Source organism: Callithrix jacchus, chromosome 4 (genome assembly GCF_049354715.1).
Source record: "Callithrix jacchus isolate 240 chromosome 4, calJac240_pri, whole genome shotgun sequence".
In the NCBI taxonomy this organism is placed as follows: Eukaryota; Metazoa; Chordata; class Mammalia; order Primates; family Cebidae; genus Callithrix; species Callithrix jacchus.
This window is the reverse complement of record NC_133505.1, coordinates 108,926,823-108,944,152: the sequence shown is the minus strand read 5'-3', so window position 1 is coordinate 108,944,152 and position 17,330 is coordinate 108,926,823.

Here is a 17,330-nt window from a genome sequence, read left to right as displayed (position 1 = left end):
ATAGTTGAAGTTTATGAAAATAGTTGCTATTTCTCTCAATATTTAGGTGCTATATAGGCATAAGTAGATAGATGAACCAGGAGAATAGTTCAAATAATAAATAAAGGTAAATAAATGTTCAAGTCTCAAAGAATTTGATGTCTATATTCAATGTAGTTGTCATCTTAATAAAACAGAAAAGTTGGAGAGGGAGAATTGATTTCATGGAACATGTTTCCTCCATCTGTACCACTTTAATGCACATCTGGGTGAAGTCCCAGAGGTAACCTCAATGAATGTGCTTTGGAATATTTTTTCATAAGAACTCAAATGATGTTCTGGTAATTTAATTTTGTGCCCTTTGTTTTAACATCACAGTAAAAATGTTCACCCTTTAAGATTGCTATAATTGTTCTCAAAACCGAGGCTTCAGGACTTTTGTGGTATATAGTAGTAAGTCAGTGTTTATGAGAGTGTATTAGCTGGGATGGCTATAGGCAAAAGCAAATAAAGAATAATTCTCTCTCTCTCCTGTTCTAATAGGCTTATTTGAGCCTTCTTTTCCCACCAATAAAGTCAGCACACAAATAAGAGCTTGACATGGTTAATTGCTGTGATTTTCACAATATATTTTACAAATTTTGTTTTATTTCATATGCAATTATGTTGCTATGCATCACTCTAACTAAACGTACATACTTATTTTATGTCCTTCAACTTTTATTTTAAAAAATCACTCACATAAAAAGTATCCAAAAAAAAAAAGAAAAAAAGATGAAACTGTGACCACCACTAGCTGTATCTCTTTATGCTTTCTCAGAACACAATGCAGCTCCTCCATAACAATTCGTGACTATACAGAACCCTCACACTCAGAACATCTAGAAGACAGAAAAAACACAATCAAATTGTCTCTAACTAAACAAAAAGAATACAAAAGATAAGCAAAGTATTAGTGAAGCTACTTCTCTTTTTTAAAATTTGTTATTTTACTTTAGGTTTTGGGGTATATGTGTAGGTCATGCAGGGTTGCTGCATAGGTGCATACTATATCTGGCATTTCTCCCCATGCTATCCCTCCCCACCCTTCCCACCCCTCACTGTCCCTCCATTAGCCCCAAAAACTGCCCCTAATATGTAATGCTCTTCTCCTGAGCCCATGTGTTCTCATTGTTTAACACCCGCCTATGAGTGAGAACATGTGGTGTTTGGTTTTCTGTTCTTGTGTCAGTTTACTGAGAAAGATTGTTTCCAGATTCATCCAAGCCCCTACAAAGGACATGAACTCATGGTTTACTATGGCTGTGTAGTATTCCATGGTGTATATGTGCCACATTTTCTTTGTCTAGTCTATCATTGATGGGCATTTGGGTTTGTTCCATGTCTTTGCTATTGTAAATAGGGCTGCTATGAGCATCCGTGTGCATGTGTCTTTACAGTAGAACAATTTATAGTTCTTTGGGTATATACGCAGTAATGGGATTGCTGGGTAAAATGGAATTTCTATTTCTAGGTCCTTGAGGAGTCACCACACTGTCTTCCACAATGGTTGAACTAATTTACACTCCCACCAACTGTGTAAGAGTGTTCCTATTTCTCCACATCCTCTCCAGCATCTGTTGTCTCCATATTTTTTAATGATCACCATTCTAACTGGTGTGAGATGGTATATCAGTGTGGTTTTGATTTGCATTTCTCTAATGACCATTAATGATGTACATTTTTCATATGTTTGTTAGCATCATATATGTCTTCTTTTGAAAAGTATCTGTTCATATCCTTTGCCCACTTGTGAATGGGGTTGTTTTTTTTCTTGTGTATCTGTTCTAGTTTTTTTTTGTAGATTTTGGATATTAGCCCATTGTCAGATGGGTAGACTGCAAAAATTTTTTCCCATTCTTTTGGTTGCCGGTTCACTCTAATGATTTTTTTTTTCTCTCTACAGAAGCTCTGAATTTTAATTATATCCCATTTGTCTATCTTGGCTTTTGTTGCTATTGCTTTTGGTGTTTTAGTAATGAAGCCCTTGCCTATGCCTATGTCCTGAATGGTTTTGCCTAAATTTTCTTCTAGAGTTTTTATGGTATTAGGTTTTATGTTTAAACCTTTAATCCATCTGGAGTTAATTTTAGTGTAAGGTGACAGGAATGGGTCAGTTTCTGCTTTCTGCATGTTGCTAGCCAGTTTTCCCAACACCATTTATTAAACATGGAGTCTTTCCCCCATTGCTTATTTTTGTCAGGTTTGTCAAAGATCAGATGGTTGTAGATATGTGGTGTTGCTTCTGAGGCCTCTGTCTCTGCAAACAGAGACAAGTTGACTTCCTCCTTTCCTAATTGAATATCCTTTAATTTTTTTTTCTTGCCTGAACTTCTAATACTATATTGAATAGGAGTTGTGAGACTCCCCAGTCTCACCTCTGTGAAAGCAATGCCCTCCAGGGAAATTTCACAGAAGAGAAGAGAGAACACATACAAGACTGACCTATAGTCACTGCCAGCAAGAAAAATTCCACCATGAGTGTGAAATTAAAGAAATTTGGTTGTTCAGATGACTAAACAAGGAAAGGAATTAAAAGAGGGCACAGTAGGCAGAGTTTTTAATTGTAAGCTTTGAGAGGCATCATTGCTGGAGAAGAGAAAGGTAAAATAAAATAAAAGAGTTTTCTAACATTCAATAATTACGGCAATGGAAGTAAAAGTGGGAAATTAAGGGTTCTGAAAAAAAAAACAAGGCAAATAAATAAGTAAATAATAGCAAAATTACCAAAGCTCACAAATACCTACTCCAGTCATCAAAAAAAATCATTAAAAAAATACAATGAGTGATTTAATAGTGATTAAAATTCTAAACAAAAGTGTACTCAAGAGTGTTCATATCACTTCAAGAAAATAAAGCATCAATACCATTTGGCATTTATTCCAGAAATGCAAGTTTGATTTCATATCAGGAAAATCTATTAACATAATATATCAATAACATATTGATGAAGAAAAATTATATGTTTGTCTCCAAAGCTGATGAAGAATCCTTTGGAAAAATAAATGACTACTCCTCTTAGCAATATAGCTAAGAAAACACCTAGATAGACACTTACTTAAGATAATAAAAGCAAATACATTATTTATAAAGCTAGTATTCTGCTTAATGTGGAAATACTAGTATTACCACTAACATTAGACAAAAATAAATATGACTAAAATTCCTAATATTTAACACTGTATTATATATATCTATCTGCAACAGAAAATAAATTATTGCCACAAATTAGAATATTAGAAATACAACCATTTCTGTTTGCAGATGACAGAACAGTACATCTCTAATCCCCCTGGAACCAATAACAAATTTGACTTAACAATAAAATAATTCACTCAAGTAGCAGAAGAAAATTAATACAAAAATTCAAGAGCCTTTTTACACATATAAAACAATTATCTAACATACAAATTGTTTATGAAGATCAACTGAAAGAGACAAATTAGACTTGAACAAATGAAAAGAAATATTTATTCTTTAGTAATATTACTAACCATCATAAAGGTAGCTCTTCTTCCTAAGTAACCTTATGAATTTATCAGAATACCAAATAAAGATCTATAAACTTTTTGGGGGATGTAGAAAAGCTGATTGCAATTTTGTACGAATAACTAGTATAACTCAAATCATGGTTGTGAATGCTCAGTTAAACACTCTCCATAGCCACTCTATTTAATATAATGTGATAGAGTGCATAAACAGACATAGAACAGTAAAATAAAATAGAAAATCCAGAAATATATGTAAAAAGGTGTTCTAACTAACCCAAAACCCCAAAGGAATTTAAGGAATCATTTATATATTCAAATACATTTACACATTTTATGTAACAAAAATCTAAACATTATAAAATAATTCTAAAGACAAAGGAAAGTTGTAAAACATGTTTGCAACAAAAATTACAGTTAAAATATAACTTAATAAATAAAAAATGTTTAGGAAAATGAGCAAATCTCGATAAAATAAGGTGACAACCAATAATAGACAATGAATAAAATTATATTAATTATATAACTACATTCAGCTTTACTAAGAATGAGAGAAATAAAAAGTAGAACTAAAAAGAACTATCATTTATCAACGAATAGATCAGCAAAAATTGCCAAAATTAATAAACTCTGTGGACAAAGCTATGGGAAAATAGGCTGTTGAGAATTTAAAATGGTGTCACACAGGAGGGGGTGTGCACAAGATGGAAGAGATTGATGGAGGGAGGAGTGACATATCTTTTAGTATATCCTCATATACAGTTTTGAATGTTAGAACTATATTATTAATCTCAAAGATAAATAAAATAAGGATAAATACTGAGAAAGAGTACAAACAAAAACAAATAAAATAAGCATTTTAAAACAGAAAAAGACAATGAAAGTTTTAATCACAACAATTTCCTATATGGCCTTAGGCTAAAGAGCAAAATAAACATCTAACTAAAAGTTTACTTTCACAGTGATGTGGGCTAGCAATTACAAAATTTTTTTCTGTATATTATGAGATTGAGCAAATGGATTACTTATATTGAGAATAATGGGAAACTGGTTCTCACTGTTGAAAGAGAGTTGGAATATTAGAAATGAGTAAGACTGGAGTTAACTCTTTATCCTGCATTGAGGTATTAAAAACCAATGTTGTGTATCTATTTGTACACACACACATATATGCACAATAGTATATATACCATAGTCCTTTCTTATCTGCAGGGGATATAGCCCAAGAACTCCTGTGGATGCTTGAAACTAAAATAGTATTGAACCCTATTTCCATCTATCAGAATATATTTCTGTTCATGTCTTTCATGCTCTAATGCCATTTCAATCTTGACTAAGCAATTACTACACACTGTGGCCCAAATTTTTGCAGTATGAGACACTACAGCAAAACTAGTGATATAGTTTGTTTATGTCCCCACCCAAATCTCACCTTGAATTGTAATAAACCCCACGTGTAAAGGGTGGGACCAGTTGGAGATAATAGAATCATGGCGGCTGTTTTCCAGATACTGTTTTCCTGGTAGTGAATAAGTCTTATGAGATCTGATGGTTTTATAAATTGGAGTTTCACTGCACAAGATCTCTTGCCTACTGCCATGTAAGACATAACTTTGCTCCTCCTTCACCTTCTGCCATGATTGTGAGGCCTCCCTAGCCATGTGAAACTGTAAGTCCATTAACCCTCTTTTTCTTATAAATTGTCCAGTCTTGGGTATGTCTTTATAAATTTCCCAGTTGGGTATGTGAGGACAGATTAATATCATAGCATAGATTTTTTTTTCCTTTTTCACAATTTATGGATTAGAAGATTCATTCTTACCATAGATTTTAGCAATTTTGGCACGTTTACTTTTTTTTTTTTAAGTGCTTTTTTCACTAAAAGGAAGCACTTTATGGCTTCTCTTTGACATATTCAAATTGCCAGCATCAGTACTCTTGCACTTTGTGGTTAGTATTAACTAAAATAAGTGTTACTTGAAAACAAGAACTGCAATACTGCCATAGTCATACTAATAACAAAAATAGCTGCTAAATGCCTCAGGCGCAGAGTAGCCAATTACCTGGATAAGTTGGACAAAGAGATGATTCACACCCTGGGCAGCAGATTTCATCATGCTACTCCATGAGTAACTTAAAATTTATAAATCATCTATTTCTGGAATGTTCTACTTAATATTTTCAGACTATGCTCAACCATAGATGACTGAAACCACAGAAGGCAACTTGTGAAAAAGGGGAGACTATTGTATACATGTAAGGGGAGTGGGTGTGTATGTAATCATTATGTGTACATGCACACATGGACCTCTTGCTGTCATGCAAAACTAAAGAAGGGAAATGCATATAAAAATGTCTTTAGTATATGTGACTAAAAATATGTCCCTTGGCATATTAAATGTTTTAAACTGAAGGAATTTGAGATAATGACTGAAGGAGAAAAGTCATTTTGACTTCTTCTCATCTCATCTCATCTATATTATATATATATATATATATAATTGCACCTTAGGTTCTGGGATACATGTGAAGAACATGCAGGATTGTTGCATAGGTACATACATGGCAATGTGGTTTGCTGCCTCCATCCCCATCACCTGTATCTGGCATTACTCCCCATATTATTCCTCCCCAACTCCCTACCCTCCACTATCTCTCCCCGCACTTCCCCCAACAGACTTCACTGTGTGATGCTCCCCTTCCTGTGTCCATGTATTCTAATTGTTCAACAGCCACCTATGAGTGAGAACATGTGGTGTTTGATTTTCTCTTCTTTTGTCAGTTTGCTGAGAATGATGGTTTCCAGGTTCATCCATGTCCCTACAAAGGACACAAACTCATTGTTTTTTATGGCTGCATAGTATTCCATGGTGTACATGTGCCACATTTTTCCTGTCCAGTCTATCATTGATGGGCATTTGGGTTGGTTCCAAGTCTTTGCTACTGTGAACAGTGCTGCAATGAACATACGTGTGCATATGTCTTTATAACAGAAAGATTTACAGTCCTTTGGATATATACTCAGTAATAAAATTGCTGGGTCAAATGGAATTCGTATTTCTAGGTCCTTGAGGAATTGCCACACTGTCTTCCGCAATGGTTGAACTAATTTACACTCCCACCAGCAGTGTAAAAGTATTCATATTTCTCCACATCCTCTGTAGCGTCTGTTTCCAGATTTTTTAAATGATCGTCATTCTAACTGATGTGAGATGGTATCTCATAATGGTTTTGATTTGCATTTCTCTTAATGTCCAGTGGTGATGAGCATTTTTTCATGTTTGTTGGCCTCATATATGTCTTCTTTTGAAGAGTGTCTGTTAATAACCCTCGCCCACATTTGAATGGGTTTGTTTGCTTTTTTCTTGTAAATCTGTTTTAGTTCTTTGTAGATTCAGGATATAAGTCCTTTGTCAGATGGGTAGATTGCAAAAAATTTTTCCCAATCTGTTGGTTGCCAGTTCACTCTAATGATTGTTTCTTTTGCTATGCAGAAGCTCTGGAGTTTAATTAGATCCCATTTGCCTATCTTGGCTTTTGTTGTCAATGCCTTTGGTGTTTTAGTCATGAAATCCTTGTGTAGGCCTATGTCCTGAATGGTTTTGCCAACGTTTTATTTTAGGGTTTTTATGGTATTAGGTCTTATGTTTAAGTCTTTAATCCATCTGGAGTTAATTTTAGTGTAAGGTGTCAGGAAGGAGTCCAGTTTCTGCTTTCTGCACATGGCTAGCCAGTTTTCCCAACACCATTTATTAAACAGGGAATCCTTTCCCCATTGCTTGTTTCTTCAGGTTTGTCAAAGATCAGATGTTTTTGGATGTGTGGTGTTGCCTTCGAGACTTCTGTTTTGTTCCATTGGTCTATATCTCTGTTTTGGTATCAGTACCATCCTGTTTTGATTACTGTAGCCTGGTAGTATAGTTTGAAGTCAGGTAGTGTAAAACCTCCAGCTCTGTTCTTTTTACTTAGAACTGACTTGGCTATGCGGGCTCTCTTTTGGTTCCATATGAAGTTTAAAGTGTTTTTTCCAGTTCTGTGAAGAAGGTCATTGGTAGCTTGATGGAAATAGCATTGCATTTATAAATTACTTTGGGCTGTACAGCCATTTTCATGATACTGATTCTTCCTAAACATGAGCACGGAATGTTTCTCCATCTGTTTGTGTCCTTCCTTATATTATTGAGCAGTGGTTTGTAGTTCTCCTTGAAGAGGTCCTTTCCATCCTTCGTTAATTGTATTCCTAGGTATTTTATTCTCTTTGTAGCAATTGTGAATGGCAGTTCATTGTTGATTTGGCTCTCTTTAAGTCTGTTACTGGTGTATAGAAATGCTTGTGATTTTTGCACATTGATTTTGTATCCTGAGACTTTGCTGAAGTTGCTTATCAGTTTCAGGAGATTTTGGACTGAGACCATAGAGTCTTCTAAATATACAATCTTGTTGTCTTCAAATAGAGGCAATTTGACTTCCTCCTTTCCTAATTGAGTACCCTTTGCTTCTTTTTCTTGCCTGATTGCTCTGACTAAAACTTCCTATACTATATTGAAAAGAAGTGGTGAGAGAGGGCATCCTTGTCTCGTGCCAGATTTCAAAGGGAATGCTTCCAGTTTTTATCTATTCAGTATGATATTGGCTGTGGGTTTGTCATAAATAGCTTTTATTATTTTGATATACGTTCCATAGATACCTAGGTTACTGAGAGTTTTTAGCATAAGAGATTGTTAAATTTTGTGGAAGGCCTTCTCGGCACCTATTGAGATAATCATATGGTTTTTGTCTTTGGTTCTGTTTATGTGTTGAATTACGTTTATAGACTTGTGTATATTGAACCAGCCTTGCATCCCAGGGATGACGGCTACTGGATCGTGGGTGTATAAGCTTTGTGATGTGCTGTTGCAATCAGTTTGCCAATATTTTATTTAAGGTTTTTGGGTCTATGTTCATCATGGATATTGGCCTGAAGTTTTCTTTTCTTGTTGAGTCTCTGCAGGTTTGGTATTAGGGTTGGTCTCATAAAATGATTTGGGAAGGATTCCCTCTTTTTGAATTGTTTGGAATAATTTCAGAAGGAGTGGTACCAGCTCCTCTTTGTATGTCTGGTAGAATTCAGTTGTGAACCCACATGGACCTGTGCTTTTTTTGGTTGGTAGGCTATTAATTGCTGCCTCAACTTTAGCCCTTGTTACTGGTCTATTCAGGGTTTCAACTTCTTCCTGATTTAGGCTTTTGATGGTGCAGGTGTCCAGGAATTTATTCATTTCTTCCTGGCTTACTGGATTATGTGCACAGAGTTGTTTGTAGTAATCTCTGATGGTGGTTTGTATTTCTGTGGAATCTGTGGTGATATCCCATTTATCATATTTTATTGCACCTATTTTATAATTCTCTCTTTTTGTGTTTATTACTCTGCCTAGTGATTTGTTTATTTTGTTGATCTTTAAAAAAAAATAGCTCCTGGATTTATTGATTTTTTGAAGGTTTTTTTGTGTCTCTATCTCCTTCAGTTCTGCTCTGATCTTAATTTCTTCCTGTCTTCTGCCAGCCTTTGAGTTTTTTTGATCTTACTTCTCTAGCTTTTTCAATTTTGATGATTGGGTGTCAATTTTAGGTCTTTCCTTGCCTCTCATGTGGGCATTTCTTTCTATAAATTTTCCTCTAGACACTGCTTTAAATATGTCCCAGAGATTCTGATACCTTGGGTCTTTGTTCTTGTTGGTTTTGAAGAACATCTTTATTTCTGCCTTCATTTCATTGTATATCCAGGCAACAAAATTCAAGAGCCAGTTGTTCAGTTTTCATGCATTTGTGTAATTCTGAGTTAGTTTCTGAATTCTGAGTTCTAATTTGATTGCACTGTAGTCTGAGAGACTTTTTGTTAAAATTTTCTTTCCTTTGCATTTTCTGAGGTGTGATTTACTTCCAATTATGTGATCAATTTTAGAGTAGTTTCATGTGGTGCTGAGAAGAGTGTATATTCTGTGAATTTGGCTTGGAGAGTTCTGTAAATGTCTATTAGGTTTGCTTGGTCCAGGTCTGAGTCATGTCCTGGATAGCCTTGTTAATTTTCTGTCTCGTTGCTCTGTTTAATTTTATCAGTGGAGTGCTTAAGTCTCCCACTATTATTGTTTGGGAGTCTAAGTCTATTTGTAGGTTATTAAGAACTTGCTTTATGTATCTGGGTGCTCCTGTATTGGATGCATATATATTTAGGGTCATTAGCTTTTCTTGTTGAATTGATCCTTTTACCATTATGTCATGCCTTTCTTTGTCTCCTTTGATCTCTGTTGGTTTAAAGTCTATTTTATCAGATTTTTCTAAGAGACTTTCAAATGATAGTTGCCTCCTCATAACAAGTGTCCTTATCACTGAAGAAACAGGGACTCAGAGAAGAATCTGATTAAATAAGCTTTGCTGAATGCCCCCCACCCCAGTTTTTTAATACTAGATTATATTATTTTGCCCTATTAGATTTCTCCGCAATTGTGTAATTTCCACTAAACATACTATATAAAACACTAAGGCTTAACTGTTTTTCAGGGTCTTCATTTTCTTATAAAGACTCCTGTGCCAGGTAAAACTTATTTTAAAAAAACACTTGTATGCTTTTCTTTTCTTAATATGTTTTTTGGTATAGGGACTTAAGCCATTAATCCAAAATGGGTAGAGGAAGATATATAATAGTTTTCTTTATATCTGTCAACAAGACAATGGCACCAACTTTAAAGATCTCCCAATAGTCAAACTTCAGAAATGTTGACATCCAAAGGAATGATAGCAACAGAATTTTTGTGGAATTAAGAAGGAACTATGAGTCCATGTTGAAAAAAATGAATGTAAGTGAATGAATCAGAGAAAAGAGAATGCCCCCTCTTATGGTAAAATAGCATTTGACAGCACCGTATAGTAAAAAGCATACAAAAGACTTCAGGAAGCATACTTGTGAAAGAAATTCAATAAAGTCAAAAGATACAGTACAGCAAAAGAAAGATTGTACAGACAAGCATCATTAGCCTGAGAGATTTCCAGGTACAGTTCCTCCATATCATTCTTTTTTCCTTTGAGACAGAGTCTGGCTCTCTTGCCCAGGCACGATCTCTGCTCACTGCAGCCTCCACCTCCTCGGCTCAAGTGATTCTCCTACCTCATCCTCCCGAGTAGATGGGATTACAGGAGTGCACCACCACACCCTGCTAATTTTTTTATTATTAGTAGAGACAGGAATTCACCATGTTGGCCAGGTGGACCTGAAACTCCTGACCTCAAGTGATCTGCCAATCTCAGCCCCCCAAAGCACTGGAATTAAAGGTGTGAGCCACCATGCCCCCACAAAAAATTATTCTTTTATTAAATCTATGCTTAATTTTCATAGATACATAATTGTGTAAATTTATAGGACACATATTTTGATACAAAGATACACAGTATAATGATAAAATCTATGTAATTGTGATATCCATCACCTAGAAACATTGATCATTTCTTTGTATTGGGAACATTCCACAGCCTGTGCTTCATTTTTGAAACAGAAAACACTACGACCTGTGCAAGCAACCTAGGTTTTGAAAGAGCTTCCTAAAAATTCCCAGTGGGACCTTGTATACATTTCTAGTCATGTGGCCAAGCCAAGCTTTATAACCAGTTACATCAGGTATAAGCCAGGAATTTGCAAACTGGTCTGGTGACCCTAGGAAAGTTTCAAGCTTTAAACACAATATTATACATCATTTCTTAGTCCTTTCACTCTTCTCTTGACCAAAAGTCAGTTTCAAACTTTCAGGCATCCCTGGAGATATACATTGATCTATTCTAGTTCAGCTGAAAGTAACTTTTTACAAGTACTGATAGGTAGAAGAAATGATAGCATTAGAAACAACACCACTTAGCAACTATTATAAAAATTGAGTAAGACAAAAATCCAGAGCAGGAGCTAAACTAGCAAGTAGATTTTTAATGAGAATCAGGATGTTTAAATATTGTCAAAGTAACTCACTCCAAACCACACACACACACACACACACACACACACACACACACACACATTTAAGGAAGGACCAATAATCTTATAGTAGATTTACCTAGCAGCTATCTCCTTGGGCAACTAATCAGTTACCATCAGCAATAATGGGACAAACTGACAGCAAGTCTTCCTAATATGATGCATTAAGAGAGACACAGCATCACTTCTGTGATGTTACTATCAAAAGTGTATCATTTAAACATAATCATTAGCAAGCAGGAGTCAAAACTAAATTGAGGAACATTCCACAGAATAAGTGGGCTGAATTTTAAAAAAAATGTCAAGGTCATGAAGCCAAGGAAAGGCTAAGGAAGTCTTACAGATTAAAGGAGACGAATGCAATGTGGTAAATAAATGTATTGCATGGATTGAATTGAACCTAACATTGAAAAAACAAAAATGGTTAATAAGGACAATAATAAAGCAATAGATGAAATTTGAGTATGCACAATTGATTTACATAAAAAGTACTGTATTAAAATTAATGATTTTGATAATTATAGTGCTGTTAATAACATATACTTATTTTCATGGTGAAAATATTTAAGGGAGCATTCTTGGGAATGTTCTCAAATATTTAAAGGTAAATGTGTGAAATATCAGCAACAAAATATTAAATGTCTCTAACTTTTCATATACACAAACACACACACAAATGACACACACATGTTCACTCACATACCTGAATGAAACACAATATAATGTGTGCTCTTAGGTACTGATTCCCTGACTCAAATTTAAACAATAGTAAAAATGTCCAGATTGCTAAATAAATGATACTTAATATGATTTTTTGTTTCAATCCTACAAAATAAAATAATAATGCTGACCATTGACTAATTGAAATCTTATGGTTTACTGTATGGAAAGTTGAGGTATCCCCAACCAATTCGTTATTTTAAGTAACTAATTACATGGTTCTCACCTCAAAGGTGGAAGATTACATTCTTCAGTTTAGACCAAATTGAATAAAAATGTGAACTTGCTAAAACATTTGTTGATGATATTTGTTAATTTTCGTATTTTTAAAATAAAATATATTATGAGGATATATTTTCTAGCTGCTGAATCACTATTAATGAAGCAATTCAAATTCCTTTTAACATGACCTATTTCAATTCCCACTTTATGAGAAAGAAAAATGAGCCTTAGAGATTTTAAATACGTTATCCAGGATCACCCAGCTTTCATTAAAAATACCAAGACAAAACCTACCTGTGTCTGATACTAGAACTATTGTTATTTTCTTTTTCTTTGATATTTTGGTTTATTTATATATCATAAAATTATTAAATGAAGCAGATTAACATGTACTTATTTTCATGGTGATAATATTTAAGATATACTCTTTTAGCAATTTTCAAGCATCATTGCTTTTACTCACTCTTCTACACTTTCTTATTTTCAGTAAAATCCTGCAGAGACATAAAATGTGAAATGTGGTGGAAATGATGCTGTGGTAGGTGTGAGCCTAGACACTAAACAGACCTGGCAGGCACCACTTTCTCTTTGGAGCAGCTGACTGCTGCACACACTGACACATACACAGACACACACACACATACATACAAGAAGAGAGAGTTATACTTCCAAATAATAGTGCTAGTAAAGATTTAAGTTAAGAAAAACATGAATAATACATAAAATTGCTTCTAAATTCTAGTTAACTTAGCAATTTTTGACTATGACATGGTTCAAAGAATAAACATTAAAGTCTACTTTACAATACACATAAAGACCCTGATCCAGATAGCATAAGAAACTTATTTTCTGCTTATGTTTTACTTACAGCACCACATTTTCACCTTACTCAATCCCACTTATGATAGGGGAACATATCCATCCCATAGGGCCAAACTGAGAAGAGCATATATCCATCTTTGCCATCCATCTTGTCTATACTCCTAGACTCAATAATTATTTCTATACTAAATAAACTATTCTCTCCCCAACTAGTTGAAAACAAAAACAAATTCAAAATTTTATATATTTGCTTTAATAATAGGTACGTTTGAGTGTGTATGTGCGTGCATATTTATATCAGTGTCTGGGAGCTTAATATTATCTTAAAAGTCTTATCAGGTGCTGTGAGAACATCCCAGGATTGGAGCTCTCGTTGTGTCTGCGGAGAGGTGAGTCAGCTGCATTTCCAGACTGACCTTTGTTGCCCACAGAACGGGGAAATTCCCAAGTGAAGAGGAGACGCGGGACGCCAGGCAGAACCTCCGCCTGGTGAAGCCGGCAGCCGGGGTGGCGGCGGCCGGCCCTACCCAGCGCTCCCCACAGGGCACGCTTGTCCGGGTGCCCCGTTGAACCGGCAACTGGAGATGTGAGAGGGCTGGACTTGAGACTGAGCTAGACTTGGACAGTGGGCCAGTCCAGGGGATCGCAGGGACAGAGCGTTAGGGGTGGCCCAGTGGGACAAATAAAACCGCGATTTCAAACAAGCCCCGTGCAGATGGCCCGAGAGGCTCTGAGGGGGAGGGGCATCCACCATTACCGAGGCAACCCACCCCAACTGAGATACACGCACATTGCTGACGCAGCCAGCCCTTGCTGAGGCAACACGTCCCTACTGAGATACACGCCCACTGCTGACGTAGCCTGCCGTTGCCGAGGCAACCTGTCCCTACTGAGATACATGCCCACTGCTGATGCAGCCTGCCGTTGCTGAGGCAACCCGCTACAACAGAGAGTCTCCGCTGCAGGGCGTGGCGGAGAACACAGCAGAGCCTGCAGGAACAGGGCGAATCACACAACAGCAGGGCGGAGACTCGGCAGGCAAACAGTGGCTAGTCTGTGTCCTAGATGGGCAGGACCTCAATGGACATCCAAAAATAAAGCCCAAACCCCTCAACACAGAGCATTTGAGAAAAAAAAAAAAGTTTTTTTAATGAGCTCTGTTGCAGCAGAATCAAACATAGCAGCCTAACAGCCCTGAATGAACAACAGAGCTCACAGCTCAGCAATTAAGCTCCAATAAAGTACAAACTGTCTCCTCAAGCAGCTCCCTGACCCCTCTATATCCAAAAGACTGACATTAGGCAGACATCATCCTGGGACAAAGATAGCAGAAAAAGAAGCTGGTGGCATCGCTCGCTGTGCCACAGCTGCTAGAGGTGCACCCCAGACAACCAGGGTCTGGAGAGGACCTCAGCAGTTGTACAGCGAAGGGGCTAGACTGGTAGAAGGAAAAACAAGCAACAGAAATACTTCATCATCAACAGTCTGGGTGTCCACTCAGAGACCCAATCGAAAAGTCAGCAACTACGCAGACGACCAGTGGACAAATCCACAAAGATGAAAAGAAACCAGCGAAAAAAGGAGGAAAACAACCGAAACCAGAACACCTCGCCTCCTAGAAAGGACCAAAACTCCTCACCAGCAAGGGAACAAAGCTGGACGGAGAATGACTGTGACGAAATGACGGAATTAGACTTCAGAAGATGGATAATGAGAAACGTTTGTGAGCTAAAAGATCATGTATTAAATCAATGCAAAGAAACTAAGAACCTTGAAAAAAGATTTGAACAAAGATTTGAGGAAATGATAACAAGAATGGATAACTTAGAGAGGAATATGAATGAGTTAAAGGAGCTGAAAAACACAATATGAGAACTCCACGAAGCAAGCACAAGTTTCAATAGCCGAATTGACCAAGCAGAAGAAAGAATATCTGAAGTCAAAGACCAACTCAATGAAATAAAACGAGAAACCAAGATTAAAGAAAAAAGCACAAAAAGGAATGAACAAAGTCTCCAAGAAATGTGGGACTATGTGAAAAGACCTAACCTACGTTTGATAGGTGTACCAGAAGGGGACAAAGAGAATGAATCCAAGCTGGAAAATACTCTTCAGGACATCATCCAGGAAAACTTCCCCCACCTAGCAAGACAGGCCAACACTCAATTGCAGGAAATACAGAGAACACCACAAAGATATTCCACAAGAAGGGCAACCCCAAGGCACATAATCGTCAGATTCAACAGGGTTGAAATAAAGGAGAGACTACTAAGGGCAGCCAGAGAGAAAGGTTGGGTCACCAACAAAGGGAAGCCCATCAGACTCACAGCAGATCTCTCGGCAGAAACACTATAAGCCAGAAGAGAGTGGGGGCCAATATTCAACATTCTTAAAGAAAAGAACTTTCAACCCAGAATTTCATATCCAGCCAAACTGAGCTTCAGAAGTGAAGGAAGAATAAAATCCTTTGCGAACAAGCAAGTACTCAGAGATTTTGTCACCACCAGGCCTGCTTTACAAGAGCTCCTAAAAGAGGCACTAAACATAGAAAGGATCAACCAGTACCAGCCATTCCAAAATCACACTGAATGCTAAAGAGCTTCAACATAATGAAGAATCTACAACAACTAACAGGCAAAACAGCCACTTAGCATCAAAATGGCAGTATCAAATTCACACATAACAATATTAACCCTAAATGTAAATGGACTAAATGCACCAATCAAAAGACACAGACTGGCAAATTGGATAAAAATCCAAAACCCATCAGTGTGCTGTATCCAGGAAACCCATCTCACATGCAAGGATACACAAAGGCTCAAAATAAAGGGATGGAGGAAGATTTACCAAGCTAATGGAAAGCAAAAAAAAGCAGGAGTTGCAATTCTCATCTCTGATAAAATAGATTTTAAAGCAACAAAGATCAAAAGAGACAAGGCCATTACATAATGGTAAAAGGATCGATACAACAAGAAGAGCTAACGATCCTAAACATATATGGATGCAATGCAGGAGCACCCAGATACATAAGGCAAGTTCTTAAGGACTTACAAAAGGACTTAGACTCCCACACAATAATAGTGGGACACTTTAACACTCCACTGTCAATACTAGACAGATCAACCAGACAGAAAATCAACAAGGATATCCAGGGCTTGAACTCAGACCTGGAGCAAGCAAACCTGATGGACATTTACAGAACTCTCCACCCCAAATCCACAGAATACACATTCTCCTCAGCACCACATCACATCTACTCAAAAATTGACCAGATAATTGGAAGTAAAGCACTGCTCAACAAATGCAAAACAACTGAAATCATTACAAACAGCCTCTCAGACCATAGTGCAATCAAGTTAGAACTCAATTCAGAAACCGACCCAGAACCGCACAGCTTCATGGAAACTGAACAACTGGCTCTTGAATGTTGACTGGGTAAACAATGAAATGAAGGCAGAAATAAAGAAGTTCTTCGAAACCAATGAGAACGAAGAAACAACTTGCCAGAACCTCTGGGACACATTTAAAGCAGTCTCTAGAAGAAAGTATATAGCAATAAGTGCCCATATGAGGAGAATGGAGAGATCCAAAATTGACACCCTATCGTCAAAATTGAAAGAGCTAGAGGAGCAAGATCAAAAAAACTCAAAACCCAGCAGAAGACAAGAAATAACTAAGATCAGAGCTGAACTGAAGGAGATTGAGACACGAAAAACCCTCCAAAAAATCAATCAATCCAAGAGCTGGTTTTTTGAAAAGATCAACAAAATAGACAGACCACTAGCCAGATTGATTAAAAAGAAAAGAGAGAACAACCAAATAGATGCAATAAAAAATGATAAAGGGGAAATCACCACAGATTCCACAGAAATTCAAACCATCATCAGAGAATATTACAAACAACTCTATTCGCATAAACTAGTAAACCTGGAAGAAATGGATAAATTCCTGGACTCCTGTGTCCTCCCAAGCCTAAACCAGGAGGAAGCTGAAACTATGAATAGACCAATAACAAGGTCTGAAGTTGAGGCAGCAATTAAGAGCCTACCAAACAAAAAAAGCCC